The sequence below is a fragment of the Cervus elaphus genome, chromosome 4, assembly GCF_910594005.1.
Source record: "Cervus elaphus chromosome 4, mCerEla1.1, whole genome shotgun sequence".
NCBI lineage: Eukaryota > Metazoa > Chordata > Mammalia > Artiodactyla > Cervidae > Cervus > Cervus elaphus.
Window position 1 is genome coordinate 40,308,731 of NC_057818.1, and position 12,842 is coordinate 40,321,572.

Sequence of the window (12,842 nt, forward strand, 5' to 3'; positions counted from 1 at the left end):
TCCTGGGCATCTGGCAGCCTGGGTTCTGTTTCTGGCTCCTTTAAGACTGGACAATTATGGCCCATCCTACTTGGTACAGGGACATAAATTTTTGCAGATAACTTAAGGGTTCACAGACCTCCTGAAGAGGTAAAAAGGACCCTTAAAAGTTTATGGAGAGATGAAGAACCTCACTGCAACACTGGCAGATAGGCGTTAAATAAGATAATGCATGATGCACTTTTAGAGAACTAGGACAAGTGTCTGGTGAGAGAAGGTGCCTTTGGGGCGAGAAGGTGTCTGAAGAATTTCCAAAAACCAAAATCTTTTTCACAAGTATCGCGGCCGGGCAGTTACTATGGACGCTTGCTTTCTCCAATCATCGAGCAGCTTGCTAAGCTGTGCGGCGATGCGTGGTTGCTGTGGCAACGGATGGTAACAGCTTCGCTACCAGGCGGCGCAGGAGAGCCCGCTGCTTGGAGCCGGGTGGGGGAAGCCCTTGCTGCAGCGTCTGTGAGTTGGACGCGGGGTCTTGGTGGGGTACGGGGCGCGGAATTGACAGGGGGTGGAGGTCACCGGGGTCGAAGGCCCTCGCAGTGGTCGTGGGGTCGCAATATGAGGGGTATGTGGACTGGCTGGGGCGTCCCCTCGTGTTCCAGCTCTTTGTCCCAGGGGTTCCCTAAGCTTTCCAGATCCCATCTCTCCCCAGCCTCCTCACTCTCTTTCTCCTCACCCCCTCTCCCCTCAATAGTGGAGCCTCCTGTTTCTGTTGGTTCCCCAGACTACCTGTGTGGATGAGGAGCAGACATCAGCCTGAAGGACAGAGTTAGAAGTTCAGCTTGCTTCTAACTTCTAATTAGCTCGGCCTTGGGCAAGTCATTTTCTGTGTTTCCTTAACGGGAAAATGGGGTGCCGTACCCCCTCCTCCCTTCTTAGGATGACTCTGAGGATCAAATGCACTCCCGGTATACCCTGATGTGATTTACCTGTGTGGTCTCATTGCATAGCTGCGCCTGTGAGATGACTAATGATTAACCGCCCTTTACAGTTCAGCAGTCTGGGTTCATAGAGTGCCCCATGTTTAGAGCTGTCTGTATGACTCTTAACCACCTGGTGTCCCGTTCTCTACGTGTCCTCACCTGTTTTACCTTAGATTTCTTGCGCCCTGCCTCTATAGGGTCTTGGCCTTTTCTCTTCAGAATACTTCAACCAGTATGTATTTTATCTGGATGATTCTTCCCCACTCTCCTTTACTTTATTTCTGAAAGTAATTGAGAACCTACTTAATGTTTAGTAATAATCTAGATGTTTTGCAGGAAAAAAAAATGTAAGGACAGGATTTGTGCTCTTGATGAGCTTGTTTAGTGGAGTCATGCTTTACTACTGTATTAGGTTGGGGATGCTAAGGTCAAAGTTGAAGGCAAAGCCTTCGTTGCTGCTCTTGGGCTTTCTCTGGTTGCGGTGAGCAACAGCTACTCTGTAGTTGAGGTACGTGGGCTTCTCATTGTGGTGGCTTCTTCTGTTGCAGAGCACTGCTCTAGACGCACAGGCTTCAGTAATTGTGGGCTTAGCTGCTCTAGGGCATGTGGGATCTTCCCGGACCAGAGATCGAGCCGGTGTCCCACGCACTGGCAGGCGGATTCTTAACTGCTGGACCACCACGGAAGTCCCTGTTCCATTATGTCTTTGTTCTTCTAAATTTTGCTGTAGCCCTCATTTCATTCTTCAGTTTCATCCTTGAGAACATTGAGGAGGCTGTTGCCATTCATGTGGCTACCTGGACATCACACTGCTTGGTGGACTGCTAAAGCCCTAGAATCCTTCATGCATCCTTCTGGGCTCTCCTCAGTCTGCACTGGACTGACTGTTGAGCGTTGATTGATGAAATGGACACAAGTATTCTCAGGACTAACTACCATCTCATGTCATTCTACAACCCACTGACTAAGCAGCAAAGACAATCACTCGGCTATTATAAAGGTTATTTTTTTGTCTTTTCATTTAGCTGAATATGAATAAATTGAATTTCCATCGTCCCCATTGATATAACTGTTTTGAAGTCTTGTTGTAGAGATTGTGCTTGCCCTGCATAGGCATCAACACTTGATATTATCAGTCTTTTAAAACTTTGTCTTTCTTATGGGAAAATAATGTTTACCACTTTGTTGTAATTTACATTTGCTGGCTTATTAGTGAGATAAAGCAGTTTATGATTATTTACTACTGATAATTGATCTTCTGTGGGTTGCCAATGTTTATCTTTGCCCAATTTAAATGTGACTGTCCTTTTTATATTGATTTATCAGAGTATTTTACATACCCTTGGTATTGATACTTTGAAATATTGATACTATATTGAGATATAATTTAAATTAATATTTTATCCCAGTAAGTTCTTAGCTGTTTTAAAAAGTCAGATTTATTATGCATAATTTACATACTGTAGAATTCACCTCTATGTTTTCTTCCAGTTTTATTGAGATATAATTGACATACAGTACTGTGTAGGTTTAAGCTGTACAGCATAATGAGTTCACATATATTCAGGATGAAATGATTGTCACAAGAAGTTTAGTCATCATCCATCATCTCATACAGATACAAAATTAAAGAAATATAAACAATTTTACTTGTGATGAGAACTCTTAGGGTTTATTTTCTTAACAACGTTCATGTATAACATACTGCAGAGTTAATTGTATATATCATGTACATTACATCCCTGGTACTTGTTTATCTTATAACTGGAAGTTTGTACCTTTTGACCGCCTTCATCTGGTTCCCCCTTCCTCAACCCCTTACTACTGGTAAGCTGATCTCTTTTTCTCTGAATTTGCTTGTTTTTTAAGTATAGTTGACCTCCAACACTGTTAGTTCCTGTTACACAACATCATGATTGAATATTTCTATGCTTTTAAAAATGATCACTACTCTAAATCTAATTATCTGTCACCACTCAAGGATATATAATTATTGAATATATTACCCACACTGTATGTTTAATACCCATGACTCATTTATTTTGCAACTGGAAATTTGTACCTCTTAATCTCCATCACCGATTGCTCTCCTCCCTTCACCTCCTCCCCTCTGGCAACCACCAGAAAAAACCATACAGTTTGTTCTCTGTGTCTATGACTGTCTCTGTTTTGTTATGTTTATTCATTTGTTTTATTTTTTAGATTTCACATGTAAGTGATTACTTATTCTCTTTCTGACTTATTTCACTTAGCACAATACCCTCTAGATCCATCCATGTTGTGACAAATGGCAAGATTTTATTCTTTTTTATGGCTGAGTAATATTCCACTGTGTACATATACCACATTTTCTTTATCCATTTTTCTATTGATGGACATTTGGGTTGCTTCCATATATTGGCTATTGTAATAATGCTGTAGTGAACATTGGGGTGCATGTGTCTTTGCTAATTAGTGTTTTTGTTTTCTTTGGATAAATACCAAGGAGTGGAATTGCTAAGCCACATTGTAGTTCTAGTTTTAGTTTTTTGAGGAATCTCCACACTGTTTTCCATAGTGGCTGTGCATCAATTTACATTCCCACCAACAGTGCACAAAGGGTTTCCTTTCCTCCACGTCCTCACCAAAACTTATCTGTTGTCTTTTGGATGACATCTCTTCTGAGAGATGTGTGATGATATCTCATTGTGGTTTTGAGTTGCATTTCTCTGATTAGTGATCTTGAGCATCTTTTCGTGTACCTGTCGATCATCTATAAAGAACCCAGAAATCCACACTTATATGGGCAATTAATCTATGACAAAGGAGGCAAAAATATATCATGGGGAAAAGACAGCTCCTTCAGTAAACAGTGTTCATAAAACTGAACAGCTACATCCATAAGAATCAAACTGGACTACCCTCTCATACTATGCCCAGAAATAAATTCAAAATGGATTAAAGACTGAAATGTAAGACCTGTAACCATAAAACTTCTAGAAGAAAACATAAGAAATATGCTCTTTGACAATGATCTTAGAAATATTTTTTGGCCATGTCTCCTCAGGCAAGGGAAACAAAAGCAGAAATAAACAAATGGGAATACTTCAAACTAAAAAGCTTTTGCACAGTGAAGGAAACTGACAAAATAAAAGGCCACTTACAGACTGGAAGAAGATATTTTCAAATGCTATATCTGATAAGGGATTAATATTAAAATATACAAAGAACTCATACAACTCAACATCAAAAAAGCAAAAGACCCTACTAAAAATGGGCAGAGGATCTGAATAGACCCTTTTCCAAAATTTATTCCTTTTAGATGTAGATGTACAGTTCTGTGGGTTTTGAAAAATTGTTATGTATCCAAGTAAATGTATAGAATGATCCTGTTAACTCAGAAAGTTCTCTTGTTGCTGGTTGTAGTCATTCCCAGAAAAGTCTTTGTATCAACATATGTTATTATAATTTTTGGATAAATACCCGGGAATGTGATTACTAGGTTCTGTGTAGTTGCTCAGTCGTGTCCGACTCTTTGTGACTCTGTGGACTATAGCCCACCAGGCTCCTCTGTCCATGGGGTTCTCCAGGCAAGAATACTGGAGTGGGTTGCCATTTCCTTCTCCAGGGGATCTTCCCGACCCAGGGATCGAACCTGGATCTCCTGCATCACAGGCAGATGCTTTACCCTTTGAGCCACCAGGGCTCAGCCACATGGTTCTGTGGTAAGTATATGTTTAATTTTATAAGAAACTGTTTTCCAAATTAACTGTACCATTTTTCATTTCTACCAGCATAGTATGAAAGTGTCATCTGCTCCACACCCATGACATCTAGTGACAGTCTAGTTCGTTTTAATCATTTTTGTAGCTGTGTAGCGTTTTCTCATTCGGTTTCACATTTGCATTTCCATGATGCCTAATGATGTTGAACAACATGAGTTTATGGATTATTTTATCTCTTCTTTGGTTAAGATTGTGTTCATATCTTTTACTCATGTCTTATTCACTTGTCTTCTTACTGAGTTGCCTTTTGGAGTCAAAGTTTTAAATTGTGAAGTCCAATTTAGTATTTTTTCTATTATGTATTATGTTATCTAAAATTCTTCACCTAACCCATAGTAACACAGATTTTCTTCTATGTTTTTTTCTTGAAGTTTTATATATTTTGTTTTACATTTTATTTCATATTTTGTATATGAGCAAATTTAGAATTATTTAGGGGAAGGCCCAACAATCCCTCTGGCTTGTGTGGGAGAGTGATTCATGTGATCACACAGGAGAGGGGAAGTTATTATCTATTATTAATTAGTGATATAGTTTTACAAGCTTAAAGTAGCTTTGAGAATGTTTTTACATGTTAACATCAAAAATTATTTAGAAGAGGAAAACTCTCATCAAGTGTGAGAGAACCCACATAGCCTATGAGTGAGTATTGAAGCTATGTTTAAACTGGTAAACTGGGATCTGCATAGAGTAGATGCTTGACTCTGGATTTATGTTAATGGGTTTGTTTGTTGTTTGTTTTGAGGTGAAAGTTTTTTCAGGGAGGAAACACACTCCATAGAGTGTGGGCCCTCTCAGAAGGCAAGAGAGGCATTAGAGGCACCAGGTTATGGGGTTGTCAGTTTTTATAGGGGTGGGTAATTTCACAGGCTAATGAGTGGGAGGAGTATTCCAGCTCTTCTGAGGAAAGGATGGGGACTTCCAGGAATTGGTCCACTGCCCACTGTTTGACTTTTATGGTCATGGTGCCTGTGGGTGTGTCATTTAGCACGCTGATGTGGTTCAGCGAGTGCATACTGAGACTCAGAGTCTCGTGGGAGATACCTGGGCTGCCATCCTGGACCTTGCTGTCCCTGCTCAGTCTGTTGCACCCTCAGGCTATGTCATTCTTTTAAAGGTGGTACCCTGCCCACTTTCCTGCCTCATTCTCCCTGCAGAGATTTTACTCCCGTAATCTTTTGGGGAACAGAAAGTCAACAGTCTTCTGTGGCTGCTTCAGTGCTGAATAGTCTCAGAAGTGCCGCGTCAACCCTGCCTGTCAGGGAGGAAGCATTTCTGGATGCCTGACCTAGGGGCCCCAGGGGCAGGACGACTTCTTGTTTTGAGTTGGTGTGGGCTGGAATCCTCCCATATGATTCTAGTTGTTATCTTATGTTTATGTTTACTTTAGATTTTATGTTTATTTTCATCTTTGGGGAACAGTGTTCATAGCTTTTAACTGATCCCTAGTGGGATTTGAACCTCGAAGGTTAAAGATTGCTGGTTTAGGACAGCACATTTCAGAGTGCAGGGCACAGTGACATGCTCCATCCCAGTTGCTGTTGTTAAAAGCGAAGAAGCAGCTGTTTCTGAGAGCAGTTTCTTTCTTTCATATATTTTCTCCCAAGATCTATTTCCTCATTAACACTTGCAAAGGAGCTTAGCATTTGGCTGCTCTTCATATAAAATGTCTTGCAAGGGGAAGCCAGGCTTGAAATAAGGCAAGAATCATTGTAGGATCATGACTAGAAGGATTCGAGTTGGACAGAGCATAAGTGAGGAATTAACATATCGCATAACGCCTCTACTGCAATTTAACTTGAAAAGCTGTGCAGTCTTTTTACTTCTTTGAGGATTTAAAGTGCTTTAGTTCTCCGATTTTTTAAGGGTCATATTTATCTGTTGCAGTGGTCGGGATGGAGAGAGGGCTTTTTAAAAGTGTTTCATGTGTGACTGAAAGACTTGTCAGAAAGTATATGGTATTGTTTAAGTGGTGATCTTCATCTTAAAATGAATACCAAAAAGTCAACTCATTTCACTTTGAGGAAAAATTAGTGTGACATGACTAAGAAAGAAATCTCATGTAATTTCACTGTCAGTTCATAAATCTCTCCTGAATTTTATTTATTTATTTATTTTTTCTGAATTTTATTTTTAAATGGCATCTTCTTGCTTTAACAGGCTATCTAAAATGTCCTAAATATGAGGTTGCTCTATTAACATGATCTCACAGCATTTATCTCTTTTTATTTTTTTAAACTATTCTTATAAACCCAAGTTAAAAAACGTCACCCCTAATTTTGTATTCTGTACAACTATGTTGTTGATGCCTGTTTTTATTATAAACAATCCACCAGGTTTGCGGCAATGACTTTGAAAAATCCTTAATTAAAATAAATTTCAAGGTTAAGCTATTTTTATTCATGCCTGGAAACAATCACCAATACTTGTGGCTTTCAGAATAATAACAGTGTGGTAAGCATATTTCAAAACCAGGAAGGCTGAAATTTGTGTTTATGAAAGCCAAAAAATTAGCCTTGCAATACTTTGGAATGTCCCAGGTAATTAATTATAGGTGATGTGTATTATATGGAACCTCAAAGATTTCAGCAGGAGGTAGAAAACAGGAGCCTTAGGTATTTCATTTCTGATATAATCCCTGTCACTCTCAGAGGGAATTAAAGTTTAATAAAAAGGAGTAACAGAGAAATATAATCCAAGAATACTAATTAATAACTTTAGCACCACCAGAATGAGATTCTGTAATAAATAGTAGACTGCCAGTTGCTAAATCATGAAATATTGCAGAGAGGAAAAAGGCAACACACTCTTTCACTATATGGCTTGTTATGTTAAAACTGTTAGTGGTAGGGAAGTTTTGTACTTGTTAATCATTTGTGTTTTTGCATCGCTATTTGTAATTACAATTAAACAGATGGTTCCTAAAAAGATCGTGTGCTCTTAGCAATTAAAATCATGGCAGGCAGCTTTTCCTCTTCCCCAACATACAATTAAACTGAATAGAATCACACATCCTGTGGATTCCTCTGAGTAAAGGTTCTGTGCAGATTCAAGTAAAATGAGCCCTAACATCTTAAACCCTGTAAGTTGAGAACAGTGAAGCTGGCAGAGAACTTCCAAACTTGGGTTTTAGAAAGTAGTTTGCCCTCTCTGCTTTCTTCCCAAGTCCTATTCTCATCATATGAGGATTAGTAGAATTTGTTTTTAAGTGGGATCTTTGGAACAATCTAACAACCAATGGATGTATTGTTTCTGATATAGCTTTCTAAATTCTGAGAGCTCAGCTAGCTGGTGAAATTTCTCAAGGGCACAGGAAAATTTGTCTTTTTTCTTTGTCAGACAACTAATGTTGACTTTGCTCGTGAAAAAAAAAATTCTTTAGTTTCAGAGTTTTTAATCTAAAGAAGATTGAATTTACTTTGGGTTCTAGGGAAAACAAATTCTATCTTAGGTTTCTGTTACAACAAATTAACTTCAGGAGATTTTTCAACAAGGGCTCAGCACCCCATGAAATATTTTGCTCACTGATGTATGGCTTTGCGGCTAGTGTCCCTTTCTTGAACCAGACCTCAGCAGTGTTAATGGGTCTCCCCCAGAGCGGTGGAGTTGGAGCCGGTGGTGATTTGCTCACAGGTGAAACCTTGGAGATAAGTGTTTTGTTTGCATGAGCATAGATAGGCCCAAGTATACTTTTAATGATTTTAGGTACAGGCTTTTGTGCCCACAAGTGAGCAGTTATTTGCTGGTGTAATTAACCATCTGCACCTTATTATGAGAGTGCAGCTGGCTAATTATGCCTGGCACTCATAGGGCAGGTTAAACTTCTCATCTGCATAAAAAGTAGATTTTCAGCAAAGGACACTGACCTTTACAAATGAGTCCCTAAATTTAACTAGTTCAGTTTGAGGTCACCACTCATGGGTTTGTTTTGTTTTGTTTAGAAGAGAAATTTATATACAGGTAATGATGTTTCTATTTGGTAAAAAATGAATACAGAGCCATAGGACAGACTAATGTTATTATGAGTCAGGCACAAATGATATCCCTGCTGAGTTCAAGTTATTTTGGTTTCTCACTTTGGAAAAGTTGTACATTAGTATGAATTTACAAGTATTAATGAACTTGTATGAATGACAACTTGAATCATTCATTGAGACTTCAAATGGAATGACTTGTGTATTAACCATTTCAAAATCATTTTCAGCAAGTTGTTCATTTTTCTTGTAACTTATTGGATGGATTGTTTGAGAGAACAGCAGAATGCTGGAGAGCAGAGTCTAAAATATCAGTTGCAGTCAATACCAATTAACTAAGTTTGAAGTAGATCTGCTGTGGGGAATCTTTCCACATTTGTTTGTCCCTTTAATTTACTCTTGAAAGATATTTTTGCTGGCTGTAGAATTATAAGATGGTAATTTTCTCTTCCAGTGAATTTGATTGCATCATTCTACCACTTTCTGTCTTCCTTTATATTGGGAAATTAGCTCTCAATCGAACCATGGCCTCTTTGAACATAATTTGTCTTTTTTTTTTCTTGGCCTTTTAAATGATTTATCTATTTTTAGTTTTCTTTACCATCTCTAAGATGAGTCTAGGTATGGATTTCCTCCCATCTATCTAGCTTGGGATTTATTGGACTTCTTGAATCTACATGTTGGTCTTTTTCAACATTTCGGTAGAATCCTCAGCTATCATTTTTTTAAATATTGCCTCTGACTCATCTCTTTGCTCTCAAGGCTCCAGTGATATCAGATCTTTCTCCTTCATGTCTCTTAACTTCACTTGTATACCTAAGAAATTTTTAAATTTAGCTACTATACCTCTTATTGTTAGATGTTCTGTTTGGATCTTATGAAATCTTCTATACGACTTCCCCCTACAATGTTTTGTTCTTAAAAATTTCCAAGTCTAAAGAAAACTTGAAATAATAGTACCTAAATGCACTTTACTTAGAGTCATTAGTTGTTAACATTCTGCCACATTTGCTTTTGTTTCCTTTCTCTGTCTCTTTTTTTAAAAACTACTTGAGTGCTAGTTTAAAACTTACAGACCGGAGATATCATCACATTGCTCCTTTAAATACATTAACAGATACTTTCTAAGAAGAACAACATTCTTTCACATAATCACAATACTGTTATCACAGTCCATAAGCTTAAAATTGATACAGTGTTAATACTGTATTCCTATTTCCCCCAATTTTCAATAATTTTTCCTTTTTATTTTTAAATTAAATTCAGGATTCAGCCAAGGGTCATGTGCCTCATTGAGTTTTTAAGGTTTTTAGTCTCCTTAGTGTAGAATAGTTCTCCTGACATATTGGAGGGGGGCGGGGGGACGGTATTGGTTTTTGCTTTTTAGAATATTAACATTTTTGAAGAGTGCATTTGTTTTCACAGAATTGTTGTATCATTTTTTGGTTATAGATTCCTGTGTCCTAAAGAGATCTTCAGGCTTCTGTTACTACTTCAGGCCCAGTAATATAGTTATTTCATAGTCTGTATCTATTAAGTCCTCTCTATGAAGTCTTCGATGGTCTACTGTCTAAGTTCAGGTCAGTTGCTCAGTCGTGCCTGACGCTTTGTGACCCGATGGACTGCAGCATGCCAGGCCTCCCTGTCCATCACCAGCTCCCAGAGTTTACTCAAACTCATATCATTGAGTCGGTGATGCCATCCAATCATCTCATCCTCTGTCATCCCCTTCTCCTCCCATCTTCAATCTTTCCCAGCATCAGTGTCTTTTCAAATGAGTCAGTTCTTCACATCAGGTGGCCAAAGTATTTGAGTTTCAGTTTCAGCATCAGTCCTTCCATTGAATATTCAGGACCGATTTCCTTTAGGATGGACTGGTTGGATCTCCTTGCAGTCCAAGGGACTCTCAAGCATCTTCTCCAACACCACAGTTCAAAAGCATCAATTCTTTAGCACTCAGCTTCTTTATAGTCCAACTCTTACATCCATACAAGATTACTGGAGAAATCATAGCTTTGACTAGATGGACCATTGTAGACAAAATAGTGTCTCTGCTTTTTAATAAGCTGTCTAGGTTGGTCAGAACTTTTCTTCCAAGGAGCAAGTGTCTTTTAATTTCATGGCTGCAGTCACCATCTGCAGTGATTTTGGAGCCCCCCAAAATAAAGTCAGCCACTGTTTCCACTGTTTCCCCATCTATTTGCCATGAAGCAATGGGACTGGATGCCATGATCTTAGTTTTCTGAATGTTGAGTTTTAAGCCAGCTTTTTCACTCTCCTTTTTCACTTTCATCAAGAGGCTTTTTAGTTCTTCACTTTCTGCCCTAAGGGTGGTGTCATCTGCATATCTGAGGTTATTGATATTTTTCCCAGCAATCTTGATTCCAGCTGCCTGCTTTATCCAGCCTAGCGTTTCTCATGATGTACTCTGCATGTAAGTTAAACAAGCAGGGTGACAATATACAGCCTTGACGTATTCCTTTCCTAATTTGGAACCAGTCTGTTGTTCCATATCCAGTTATAATTGTTGCTTCCTGACCTGCATACAGATTTCTCAAGAGGCAGGTCAGGTGGTCTGGTATTCCCATCTCTTGAAGAATTTTCCATGGTTTGTCATGATCCACACAGTCAAAGGCTTTTGCATAGTCAGTAAAGCAGAAGTAGATGTTTTTCTGGAACTCTCTTGCTTTTTCAGTGATCCAGTGGATGTTGGCAATTTGATCTCTGGTTCCTCTGCCTTTTCTAAATCCAGCTTGAACATCTGGAAGTTCACGGTTCATGTATTGTTGAAGCCTGGCTTGGAGAATTTTGAGCATTACTTTACTAGCATGTGAGATGAGTGCAATTGTGTGGTAGTTTGAGCATTCTTTGGCATTGCCTTTCTTTGGGGTTGGAATGAAAACTGACCTTTTCCAGTCCTGTGGCCACTGCTGAGTTTTCCAAATTTGCTGGCATATTGAGTGCAGCACTTTCACAGCATCATCTTTTAGGATTTGAAATTGCTCAACTGGAATTCCATCACCTCCACTAGCTTTGTTCATAGTGATGCTTCCTAAGGCCCATTTGACTTCCCATTCCAGGATGTTTGGCTCTAGGTAAGTGATCACACCATCATGATTATCTGGATCGTGAAAATCTTTTTGTATAGATTCTGTGTATTCTTGCCACCTCTTCTTAATATCTTCTGCTTCTGTTATTTCTATATTCTGCTGCTATCTTCTACTGTCTGTAGTTTCTGTTAATTTTGCTCATGGTGTCTTGTTTTCTTGTGTGAGTGCTCGTTTTTGTTCTTCATTGTCCTTGAAATATTATTTGTAGAGATTTTAATTTTTTAGGGTCTGGTAGGATGGTGCTTTCCTCCATAGGAGATTTGTATTTGCTTCTGCCAGGCACCTCAGGATTTGTTAGTTTGGGATGACCCTGAACCTAACTCATGACTTGAAGTTCTCTGAACAACTTAAGTAATAGGACCTGGGCTGCAAATTTGAGTCAGAAGTGACCCCACCTTTTCGAATATTCCACCCCCCCTTGTTTTTCTTTTTATTCTCTTTCTCTGTTAGCACCATGATAGATTTTATTGTGGCTTTCTGGGGATGGTGATGGAGTTGTCAGTTTTCACTGTGGGCCCCAAGCTAAGGTGAAGAAGATCTCTCATAATACTTCCCATCTTGAGTGGAATCTGATCATTGTTTCCTCTGTCATTGCCCAGCAAGGTCACCAAAACCAAAGCCCAAATTTATCTGGATTAGCAAATGCCCCAGGGCAAAAGTGGCTATGAGTTCTATTGCTTTGCTCACTTCTTTGGTGTTTGATTTCCTTTAGATTTTGGTCTGGAAATTGTTGACTATATTGAAAACTCTTTAATACTTTTAAGGAGATTAAAATTTTTTTTTAAGGATTCCCTCATACCTCAGTTGGTGAACAATTGTCTGCAATTCAGGAGACCAGGGTTTGATTCTTGGATCAGGAAGATCCCCTGGAGAAGGAATTTTTAGTTGTATTCACATGACTTGTTGGTTCACCCGTTACCTGCCGTTACTGGATATGGAGGTCCTGTTTAGTTTTAGAAGAAAGTTTATAGTTGATCTTATTAGAGAAATAAGCTAGATACAGAAATTTTTCATACTTTTAATGGGAATCGATCT

The 12,842-nt window shown here is 38.8% G+C and overlaps 1 protein-coding gene across 1 annotated transcript in view; it reads left to right on the forward strand.

Moving 5' to 3' along the window:
* Nucleotides 1-409: 409 nt before the first annotated feature.
* Nucleotides 410-12,842, forward strand: part of HYDIN (HYDIN axonemal central pair apparatus protein) — a 348,507-nt gene continuing 336,074 nt past the window's right edge. Inside the window, exon 1 of the mRNA XM_043899028.1 lies at nt 410-492. The gene's annotated coding sequence lies outside the window, so the exon portion shown is untranslated. The remainder of the gene's footprint in view (nt 493-12,842) is intronic.